Source organism: Rhinopithecus bieti, unplaced genomic scaffold (assembly GCF_001698545.2).
Source record: "Rhinopithecus bieti isolate Rb0 unplaced genomic scaffold, ASM169854v2 scaffold_6380, whole genome shotgun sequence".
In the NCBI taxonomy this organism is placed as follows: domain Eukaryota; kingdom Metazoa; phylum Chordata; class Mammalia; order Primates; family Cercopithecidae; genus Rhinopithecus; species Rhinopithecus bieti.
This window is the reverse complement of record NW_016806642.1, coordinates 5,827,883-5,840,033: the sequence shown is the minus strand read 5'-3', so window position 1 is coordinate 5,840,033 and position 12,151 is coordinate 5,827,883. Positions and strand designations below refer to the sequence as shown.

Below are 12,151 nucleotides of genomic sequence, written 5' to 3'. Positions count from 1 at the left end.
TTCCTGCTGTCTCCCCTCTCTTCCTTCCTTCCTTCCTTCCTTCCTTCCTTCCTTCCTTCCTTCCTTCCTTTCCTTTCCTTTCTTTCTTTCCTTCCTTTCTTTCCTTTCTTTCTTTCCTTTCTTTCTTTCCTTTCTTTCCTTTCTTTCTTTCGAGACGGAGTCTTACTCTGTCGCCTAGGCTGGAGTGCAGTGGCGCTATCAGGTCACTGCAACCTCCGCCTCCCCGGGTTCAAGCAATTCTCCTGCCTCAGCCTCCTTCATAGCTGGGATTATAGGCGTGCACCACCATGCCTGGCTAATTTTTGTATTTTTAGTGGAGATGGGGTTTCACCATCATGTCCAGGCTCATCTTGAACTCCTGATTCACCCTGCTCGGCCTCCCAAAGTGCTGGGATTACAGGCGTGAGCCACTGCGCCTGGCCTATTCCCTAGGTTTCTATGCCTAGCTTGTTCTCTGATTTTGTTCACTCTCTCTACTCACCCGGGATTTTAATATGCTACTCTTTCTCTTGTGATGTGGTTCAGTCCAGATAGCATCTTCAGAAAGCTTTCTTGACACCCCATCCCTACCACTCTTCTCCACCTATTAAGTGCTCCTTTCCCATAGATAATTCTAGAATAGATATATTAAATTCTAGTGAAATTATCTGTTTACATGTCACAGCCTCCCACTAGAGAGTAAGCTTCTTTAAGACAGACCTGTTTTACCTGTATCTGCAATGCCTAGGACTATGTAGCATTCAATGAATTCTTGTTTATTTGCTCTGAACTGTGGGTCACTTTTGTATTCTAGCACTTGATTTAAAGCCAGTATATAGTTGGTGACCAATAAATTTATTCACATCAAACATTTATTATGTGTTTGCTTTGTATCAGACATTATACTTGAGGTATAAAATATTTTTGCCCTTGGGAAAGACATAGTCTGGGAGGGATGGTAGATAGGAGTCAACAGACAGCACAGTATGTCAGGTGTTGTGATGGAGGGATGTGCGGGTGTTTTTAACGTCAATGACTGTACTTGGGAAGGAAAGATGAAGGGAGGGAGGCTCCATAGAGGAGTGGTAGCTGAATTGAGTCTTAAAGAATGAGTTGGAGTTCCTAAAGAGGGTTTGTCGGGTAGGAGGAATTCTCAGCAGAATGAATACAAATTGAGGGAGTTTAGATTAGAAACAAATACAAATTTCTAATCTTTTTTTGTTTCATCCGCAAAGATTGGAATAATACATACCCGGAGAGCCTATTGTGAGGATTAGATGAAACAACATATTTACAAGTACCTCACTTGGAAACTGTTCGAATGACAGGTGTGTTGTCAATGTTTTGCTGGTATTAGGACACTAATCCAGCCTGATGCAGGTATTAGCCACCCAGATGGTCTCCCACCTTCCTCTAATCCTCAACAGCCCCAACCAATATAGAGGGGGTTCCATCTTAGTCAGAACCCAATTGGGTACAAATGACAAAAACCTTACTTAGATTACTCCAAGTGAAAAAGGAATTTATTGGCCCATGTTACTGAAAAGTCTAAGAGAATCCCAACAAATTCTGTAGTTGAAACTATTCCTGGTCTCTAAAAATCACTTTTGGGTCTAATCATCTGCAAATGACCAGCATTAGAAATTGAGGAGAGTTTAAGCTCACAAGTAAATGAGCATATTTTGAAGGATGATTTATCACCACCCTAAGCAAAATAAAATAAATGCCTTCGTGGGAGCTTGTGAGTAAGTAAGGTATTTGTTGTTGCTGTTGTTGTTGTCAAGTTACAGGGATTCTTCTGTCAGCGACTCCTTTGCTACTCATTTGTGGAAACTATGGAGCCCCTCCTCAGAATATATATATTTTAAAATTTGAGACATGGTCTTTCTCTGTTGCTCAGACTGCAGCGCAGTGGCACGATCATGGCTTACTGCAGCCTCAATCTCCCCAGGTTCAGTTGATTCTCCCATCTCAGCCTCCCAAGTAGCTGGGGTCCACAGGTGCATGCCACCACGCCTGGCTAATTGTTTTATATTTTTTGTAGAGAGGGAGTTTCACCAAGTTGCCCAGGCTGGTCTCGAACTCGTAGACTCAAGTGATCTGCCTGCCTTGGCCTTGCCTCCCAAAGCGCTGCGATTACAAGTGTGAGCCTCCGTGCCCGGGCAGAGTAATTTCATTTTTAAGTGAATAAAATACCAAGCATTACAAAGGAAGCAAAATTATATTGAAGTATAATCAAAACATTAAAAAAACAGATTTGTCATATATCAAGATACATGCTTCTTTCTGATAGATAGCAAGATTCGTGGAGGATCTAATACTGCCTTACTTCAGAGTAGTGGTGAGTATAAATGATGTTTTGAGACATCTGCAATCTCAGTATTTTGAGATAACTATAATAGGATATGAAAATATAATTTTTATTGATGAGAAATTTCTAGGTAGTAGTAGTAATAGTAGCAGTAGTAGTACTAATACTGTGGTTTGCTTCCTACATTTATAATAAAAGGAAGTGTTAAATTTCAGTTAGATGTTAGTGAAAATAAAGATTGTTTTGTTTATTTTGTCATTCATATTCATGGACCCCATTGAATTCTACCCAGGACCTCTTGAGGTAGGGAGAGGGGATGTAAGCATCCCAAGTTAAGAACCCCCACACTAAACAATGATCCTTTTTTAGTGTCAGGTGATGCCTGCACCAAAATGGGCCTCAAACACATGACCCAGAGGTTGAGGGTCTCAAGTTCTCAGAGCAAACTAGTGGGACTTTGCAAACTTCGCCTTATAGTGGAAGAACTCCACTGTCTCCCACTTGAAGTAAACCACCCTTTTCTGAATTTTCATGGGGTCCATCTGCAAACACTGCTGAAGGAACATGTTTCTGGCTATAGGAGTTCCATTTCCTCAGAAGAAGGTAAAAGAACTCTGAGCAGGAAGGGGAAGGTTTTGGGACTCTTGGGTAGTTGGAGTTAGGTGGAGGCACCTTGCTACCTTTACTTTAAACCTTATATCCCTGGGGCAGGTATGACTTGGCAGAGAAACACCTTCAAGTCACTTTGTTTTGTTTTGTTTGGTTTGGTTTGGTTTGGTTTTTGAGATAGTGTCTTGCTCTGTTGCCCTAGGCTGGAGTGTAGTTTCAGGATCTTGGCTCACTGTAACCTCTGCCTCCTGGGTTCAAGTGATTCTTCTGCCTCAGCCTCCCGAGTAACTGGGACTACAGGCGCATGTCACCATACCCAGCTAATTTTTGTATTTTTATTAGAGACGGGGTTTCACTGTGTTGGCCAGGATGGTCTGGATCTCTTGACCTTGTCATCCGCCCGCCTCAGCCTCACAAAAGTGCTGGGATTACAGGCGTGAGCCACCACACCCAGGCCAAGTTACTTTTTAATATGCTGTAACCACCCCCCACCTTTTCAAACAAACAAACAAAACAAAAAACAATTTTTAAATTATGGTGGGGCCAGGCACAGTGGCTTACCGCACTTGAGTGGGTCACTTGAGCCCAGGAGTTCCAAACCAGTTTGGACAATATGGTGAAACCCCTTCTCTACAAAAAATAAAAAACTTAGCCTGGCGTGGCCGCGGGCGCCTGTGGTCCCAGCTACTTGAGAGACTAAGGTAGGAGGATCATGTTCAGCCTGCGAGGTCGAGGCTGCAGTGAGCTGTGATTGCACCGCTGCACTCCAGCCTGGGGGATGGCAAGACCTTGTCTCAAAAATAAGTAAATAAATATAAAATGAATTATGGTGGGCTTTGAACAGTTGTTCTCCCCTTGTTTGCACTTTCTGATTTTGAATCAGCACTGAATGCCAAGATGGATGACCTATTGTCCTTTCCATCCAGGAGCATAACAGTCTTCTGGGGGAGATAAGACAGAAGAAGCGGCCGGGCGCGGTGGCTCAAGCCTGTAATCCCCGCACTTTGGGAGGCCGAGGCGGGCGGATCACGAGGTCAGGAGATCGAGACCATCCTGGCTAACACAGTGAAACCCCGGCTCTACTAAAAAATACAAAAAACTAGCCGGGCGAGGTGGCGGGCGCCTGTAGTCCCAGCTACTCGGGAGGCTGAGGCAGGAGAATGGCGTGAACCCGGGAGGCGGAGCTTGCAGTGAGCTGAGATCCGGCCACTGCACGCCAGCCTGGGCAGCAGAGCGAGACTCCGTCTCAAAAAGAAAGAAAGAAAGAAAAAAAGACAGAAGAAACACATAGACATACAAATAACAGAATTAGAAAACATGCTGAGCTCAGAGACAGAGAACATTTTGGATTGGGAAAGAAGTGCCTGCACCTAAAACCAATTATGTCTTGAAGAATGGGTAGTGTGCGATAGAAGACATGGCTGCCCTTAAGGTGGGGGACCTGCCGAGAGAGGTGAGGAAGAGGGAATAGGCAGGACTCTTTTAGAGCCAGGCACTTAGTCACTAAACTATCTTTGTTACGTAAAATATTTACATCCATTTGCTTGGGAGTTTCTCTTTCTTGGCTTCACTAATGCTCTTGCTGAAAATCTTTTCCTTTACTTTCTTTTAATCAAATTTAATGCTAATGAAATTTTGTAGAATAAAAAAAAGCATTCTCCCTTTTTAAGATAAAGGGTTTGTTTTGGTTTGGTTTTGTAAACAAGATAATATACGGAAGAGTGCTCTACTGTTTTAGAAAGAGTGACTCAGTCAATAAATATTTATTGAGCACCTACTAGGTTCTGGGAACTAGGGATACAACAGTGAATTGAACAAAGTTTCTGTTCTACAGAGCTGTGGGGTTCTAGTTGATCCTGACAGATGATAAACGTGTCAAATGAAGATAAATTCTCTGAAGAAAAATAAAACCCAGTAAAGGGGACAGCATTAGAGGATGGGCTGCTCTTTTTAGTGCAGCACTTGGAAAAGCCTCTCTGATAAACCTCATGAGAGCAGAGATCTGAATCAAGTGAAGGAGTGAGCCATGCAGATATCCGTGAAAAGACTTCCAGACACAGGAAGAGTTAGATGGAAAAGGTAAACACATATAATCATTTAATATTGTAAAATTATGCCTCAGGTATATAAATGTAGCATACATTATATTGTACAAAGGGTCCCAATATACTATGACATTTTACATATAGATTGTAAGTATTATTATATTATAAATTTATCTTGGGATAATCAGCATTGATCAAATATTTAACAATAATTTTTTTCTCTCTTGGACTCTAGGGTAGAGAAAACTTTTCATCTACCCTCTTAGGTTATATACTGGGGGGCTTGCAAATTAAATGTAAAAGACAAATTAGCAACAAAAAGACATTTGTGGGAGTTTACAGAAAATGTGACAGGAGGCAGTTAGACTTGGGGCCTATATATCATCTCAGTAGGGGAAGGCGGAGGAGGAGAAGAGCATTTGCTGGAAACCATGACTTTAGGAAAGATAAATCAGCCTTTAAGAGAATAGGTAGGAGATATTGTAGTTTTATGCCAGTGTCTATTTAGTTATGGCAATAAGAGTCGATCTTCCCTGGTTGTGAAACTCCAGAGTTCCTTTGGGGCATGCTGCTTTTAAGACAGATGAAGGAGTTTAGTAAAAGCCTATTTTAAATGACTGCGGCTCAAAATAATTTTTATGTCACAGTGGTATAGTCTTGACCCCTTCAGACTTTAGAAGAGCTTTCAGGAGAATGATTTGAGTGAGCTACACTTCTAAGAAAGTGAAGCAGGAAAGTTTGAACTGATCCTTTTATTCTCCTCCAAGTTCCCTTGAGGCCCACACAGACATAGCCAGTTATTCTGTTGACTTTGAAGCTGTGCTCACAGTTGGGATCCACCTTTGAAAAATGGCTCCTGAGTGTGTTAAGTAAGTAATGGCTAGCCGAGGGCTTCAGTTGGGAGGACTGTGGAGAAGACTTTTCTCCCCTGGGGACCTCAAAGGGGAAAGAAATCACAAGGGGGCAGCATAGGGAGTTGTTTGGAAGGGGTGAGAAGGCTGTGCTTAGTGTTGGGATACGTGGATGGATATAAGCTGGGTTTTGTTTTGTTTTGTTTTTTAAACTTCAGCTGTTAGAAGTCCTCCTTCCCGTAGCTTCTCCAAATCACGACTGAGCTCATTCCCCAAAGCATAAAGAATTAACACAGTGGGGAATGCTATTTAAGTCATGCCAATAAAGATTTAATCATGAATCAGAAACCCTTGGAAAATTATGTTTTCGTATTGGAAAGGTGTTCTTTTTTTCTCCATTAATACCCCAAAGTGTTTTGAAGGTTGAAATGTGATAGGTGGTAGGACAGAAATATTTGGTTGACTTGTCCAGTATGCTAATGGTGTTGGAACAAGGACTCCAGTCTTCTGATATTTCATCTGGTTGGTCTTTTCCATAAATAAATGTATCCCAGAGCAAGTACCTCTGGGGATTGTTATAATATCCTAGTTAACAGCATGGAGAAACTGGCTTGGTCTATGTTAAGTAGGAGTTTCAGAGCTTTTAATACATGAGTCCTGTGAGTTTGTAAAAGGACCCCAAACAACAATTTTGGGAAATACCAATCTATACCATGCTGGGTTGATAGGACCATCTATACTATACAAGAATCTTCACAGATTTAAGTTAAGTTTCTTCTTTTTAAACTGCCATTAAGGGCATGCAGGGAAGGTGAAATTTTGTTTTCATGTCCATATATACCATGTGGTTTATTTTGGCAACTAATATATGAATTTGTTCTTGGCTGCTTTGAGTACCCGTGAAACACAGCACTCCTTTCCAGTGAAGGCACCCCAAATTCCTTCCAGTTACCCAGTCAGTACTCAGTGTTCATGGTTCTCTCCATCAAGCCCATGTGTGGCTCCTTGTGTAAACTTAAAGACAAATTATCAGGCCCCCTGTCCCCACTACATAACTATGTATAACTATATATATAGGGAGAGAGTTACATAACTCTGTGTGTGTGTGTGTGTGTGTGTGTGTGTGTAAAGAGAGGGGATATAGTTGTATATTTACATATGTGGACCAGTCAGTAGCCATAGTAGTGTTACATTGTCGCATTGTACTGGCCCCAGCCAGCACAGTCCTGTCCCGACAGTGGAGTAGGTCCACAGGGAACCCTGATTCCACCCTCAGGGAGGAACTCTATCCACCTGCTCGTGTAGCAGTGGACATTGGAGAAGGCCCTAAAAGTCCTTTTAGGGCCGTACAGCTTATGTAACCTGCTTCCTGCTGATGAAAGTTGGAGGATAAGAGGCAGGGGTGACTTTTGCAGGCCAGACTCGTGGCTCTTTCACTGTACAGTACCTTCACAAATTTTGTAGGCTTCTGGCCTATCCTGACCAGTTCCATGTGCTGGTAATCACAGTGAAAGTTCTCACCTAGATAGTTTTGAAACCTAAAAACTTTGACTTGTATTTATTGGATGCTGTGTCCCTCCCCTGATCTATTACTGATGGCTACCTTGAGATAGGTGGAAAAGATAGGCTAGTATGAAGGCAGTATCCTTAATCTGATTTTGCTGGTGGGCTAGTTCCCATTGTCTGACAGAGAATCCTGGGGAATATTTTATTTATTATTATTTATTATTTTTATTTTTTTGAGACAGGGTCTCACTCTGTCATCCAGGCTGAGTGCAGTGGTGTGATCATGGCTCACTGCAGCCTCGAATTCTCAGGCTCAAGCGATCCTCCCACCTCAGCCTCAGCCTGGGACCACAGGCATGCACCACTACACCTGGCTAATTTTTTGTATTTTTGTAAAGATGAGTTTTTGCCATGTTGCCCAGGCTGGTCTCCAGCTTCTGAGCTCAAGCAATCCACCCGCCTCGGCCTCTCAAAGTGTCAGGATTACAGGTGTGAGCCACTGCAGCTGGCCCTGGGAAAGATTTTAGACACAGCCTTTTCTGCTAAGCCTGTTGCTTACCGTATAGCTGATTTAAATTGGTTCCACGAATAGTTGTCATCTCAACTCTGCGATGCCACAAATTCCTGGACTTGGGCAGCAACATTTGCAGGCCACAGTAAAAAAAAAAAAAAAAAATTCCCTTAGCAGAGCCCATTAAAGCCCTTACCTGCCTTTATTTCTGTCTGCAGAATGGCCAGCCCTTGCCTGAGCTCCCCTTTTTATTGTAGCAAGGGGTAGTCAACAAGCAATCATGTTCTGAGTTCTCCCAACCATTTGTCTCAAGCTACAAATTTGGTTGGCCAGTGGTCTGCCTCCCATTGCTATCACAGGCAACAAATTTTTGCATGCCATAAAAAGCATGCTGATGCCACATGTTTTAGATGCTGTTTTGGTGCAGAATACCAACTTTTCTGTTAAAATAGAGGTTTGGCTGCTGTTGTTAGCAGAGTTTCCAAATAAAGTATTTAAAAGTTGATAGTAATGGAACCCTTCCTTTCATATCCTGAGTGTGGGCAGTCCAGGGCTGATGTGTGGCTCCATTATAGAGAGGGACCCATGCCCCTTTTCTTCTGTTGCACAGCCTTCCTTGGAGTGTTGCTCTTATCTAGGTCTGGGGTGGCTGCCCACCACCTTACCGTCATGCCAGCCAACATGCCAGCAGGGGGAGAAAGATTGAGGAAGGCATACCTTTCTCAGAGTTTGAACATATCTGTTGAACTCATGTCCCATTAATCAAAACTTAGCTAAGCTCACCTCTAGCAGCAAGGAGTGCTGCGAAATATCAGTCTTATTCTGGGTGTCATCTGTCAAGCTAAACATTGGGGATTTGACAAACTAAATAAAACAGAGAATTGATGTTGGGGAACAACCAATAGTTTATACTGTCCTAAGCATTCCTTCCAAATTTGGTGAAAATCACTGTCATTTTCAAGAGGTAGTGTTACAGAGAGAAGACAGAACTTAATTTTATATGGGCAACTGGATTTTTGGAAGAGACCTTGGCTGTCAGTTATTCCAACCCCACATTGGAAAGGAACCAAGGCACAAACATTGCCATTGTGTGAGAGTCTTAAAATAAACTACTTTATTGAGATATAATTCACATACCATATAATTTACCCACTTAAAGTGAATCATTCAATATTTTTTTAGGATATTCACAGAACTGTACAACCATCACCACAGTCTAACTTTAGAATATTTCCATGATCCTAAAAGAAACCCCTTACATTAGCAGCCAATCTCCCTTGCTTCCCTACCCCTTCAGCCTTAAGCAGCCATTAGTCTACTTTCAGTCTCTACGTTTGCATGGGTAGATTTTACATGGACCAAACGTCCAGTTTCGGTTGCCAGGCAGGAGAAGTTACATTTACCAAGTGAAACCACAGGAGCATGAGAAGCAAAGTAAGGGCTGTGGAATTAGTTAGGAGCAGCGGAATTAGTATCCCATGCTTCTGTGTGCCTTGTCCTGAGCATTGGAGAGTTAAAGATGTCCTCATTCACAAGGAGCTGCCAGTTGAATGGGGAAGATTGACACATACAAAACCAGACAGTAACCATTAGGTGTTATAAAAGCTAACCCAAAAGGAAAAAGAGATGGCCGTGGGAGCTCAGGGCCAGACTGGGATGGACGAGTGTGCCTGGGATGGGTGGTATGCCGGGCGAAGGTGTCCTGCAGGAGATGAGTGTGTCTTTCTCGGCAGAGTCTCTGTCCACAGCAGACCAGGATGTCAAAAAAAGGACGCGACATTTCTCCAGGAGAATAGCTTCTTCATTTTCATGAGGGTAAGCAATTAGATTTCTTTTTTTATAAATATATTTGAACTTATATATCCAAATTAGTATCGTACCCTGCCAAATCGCCGCTCTGGGAACCGTGCGTGCACTCCAGTGATGCGTCTAGTGCTGAAAGCATTTGAAACTCCTCTATGGGAATTATCTTTCAGCCACTCGGTTTATGGGTCACCTAGGAAAACCAGTCACATTATTTTGTAGTCATGCCTCATTTTTCACCTAAAGTGATGATCACAAGATTTGATCACCCACTTTATTCATTAGACATGGCTCCAGCCAATTTTTGTCTTTTTCCAAAGTTCAAATCTACTCTCAAAGGATGAAATTTGTCATAACTGAGGACTTTCAAAGAAAGTGCCACAGACAGTAAAAACAGTTCCCCACTAAAAGAGTTAGAGAGATGTCAGCATTGTTTGAATAAATATGTTGTTTCCCAAGGTGATTGTTTTGAAGGAGATAATGCTAATTGAGATGAATTTACTCTGGCATAACTGTTTAAAGGGAGTTACTGTATTTTGTACTGTTCAAGCACGTTGACCTGTAGAGAGGAGCTTAGGAGACAGCTCTTGCCGAGGCAGAGTCTGGCATTCTGCTTTCTGTAGCCTACCGCAGTGGTCTGGGGATACAGTTCTCTTCCATTCTGGTAAACATTTAAACCTGCTTTGGTGAGGCATTTGGGAGCTGTACAAAATGGGAAGGTTTGTTAAAATACAAACAGACAAAACGGCCAAAAACCCAGCCCAGACAGAGGAAGAGAGTCCTGTCAGCTCTAAACCACAGAACCTGAAACCCAAATGCTAAGCCAGTGCCCACCTCCAGTCTGTGAAATTGTCCCCTGACTTCAGAGGCCAGAAAATGGATCTGGGATGGCATAACTGGGTGGGGACAGAGAAAGGCCTTTTGATTTAGCAATAAAACTATTAGGTTACACCACCTCCATGGGGACTTTGAAAAATGCATTCTGTGGAACAAGACGAAGTGCATTTTAAAGGAAGATTTTGAAATGAAGCAAAAGGGAAATAAGTGTAGAAAACTCAGATGGAATCAGGGATAAGATTGGCACCTGTCATGAAAGCCTAGGTTCCTCTCTGGGCTGGGCCACACAGTTCACTGCAACTGCTTTGTGGTCAAATCCATGAGAAAATCACTTATCCCACAGTTCGCCATAGACAGCTCCTCCATATGTAGATGTGGTATTCAAAAGAGTAATCATAATATCTGCCTTGAAAGATTCTTGTGAGGATGAAATAAAATTTGTGAAGCACTTATTGTAGGGTCTGACCTTGTAAGTGGTTCGTAAAGAGAAGATTCTGATGATTCTACGATTATTATGATTATTGCAAATACTGAGGCCATTGGAGGGCAGAGGGAGGAGACAAGAAGATGGGCCTAGGGAGGGTCTTTGTGCCTCCTACCACCCTCACTTTTTGGCTGTCCTATCCTGCCTCTGTCCACACATTATCCCTTGGACCTTATCTGTCAGGCAGAGGTTCACAGTTACTGTAAATCTCAGCCACAGGCCCACTGATCTGAGACCTTCACCTGGTTTGAGTCACAAGCTAGCAGTGGCTAGCGAAGGATGGATATTTCAGGATGGATCTGTGGAATGGTTACTGGGCCCAGGCCAATGTCTTGCTGCAGATGGGAAGCTGCAAGAAATGTATGCTGGCATTTCTGGAAACCTCCTGGGACATGTGGATATGTTTATTTGACAAGCATTGTGGAATACTCTTTGTGTGCCAGGCACTGCACACAGTGGTTGTGGGTATAGGATGAGTAAGACAAAGTCCTTGTGCTTAGGGTGCTCATGCTGGTAAGACAGACACTCCATAGGTAGTTACAACAACATGGTGTGAATGCTAGAACAGACAGTCCCTGACTTACCATGGAATGATGAATTACAGTTGTTCAACTTTACAGTGGTGTAAAAATGATACACATTCAGTAGAAACCATACTTCGGATGTTGGATTTTGATCTTGTCTCAGGCTAGCAAAATGCAAGATGATATTCTAGGAGCAAGCTGCACTTCCCAGTCCACCATGCGGTCCTGAGGGTAAACGACCAATAATGTACAACACAGGGTACTGTATTTAATAAATTACATGAGATCTTCCAACATTTTATTATAAATTAGGCTTTGTGTTCAATGATCTTCTCTAACTATTGGCTAAGGTAAGTGTTGTGGGCACATTTCAGGTAGGCTAGGCTAGGCCATGATGTTTGGTAGGTTAGATGGATCAGATACATTTTTGACTGATGGTATTTTCAACTTACAGTGGGTTCCAAATGGAAGTCAGGCCAGTTGGTGGCTAACTAATTTTACCACGTAACTTCAGTTCATAGTAGTGGCTTGCAAGTGAAGACTTTGAGACTTTGCTTCAAATCTCAGTTTCATAATTAACTGTACAATATCATGTATTCTGCTTAACTTATCTAAAACTGTTTTCTCACCAGTAAAGTGGGATTAATTCCAATATCTGCTATATCAGAGAATTTTATGAGGATTGAATGAA

General features: G+C 42.4%; 1 protein-coding gene and 1 long non-coding RNA gene across 2 annotated transcripts in view; both read left to right on the top strand.

Moving 5' to 3' along the window:
• LOC108532896 (uncharacterized) overlaps positions 1-4,972 on the top strand; it is a 7,734-nt gene extending 2,762 nt beyond the window's left edge. Inside the window, exons 2-4 of the long non-coding RNA XR_001886577.1 lie at positions 1,215-1,307; positions 2,273-2,320; positions 4,734-4,972. This is a non-coding gene — a long non-coding RNA (uncharacterized LOC108532896). The remainder of the gene's footprint in view (positions 1-1,214; positions 1,308-2,272; positions 2,321-4,733) is intronic.
• PGM1 (phosphoglucomutase 1) overlaps positions 1-12,151 on the top strand; it is a 66,955-nt gene that overhangs the window by 3,283 nt on the left and 51,521 nt on the right. The window lies entirely within an intron of this gene.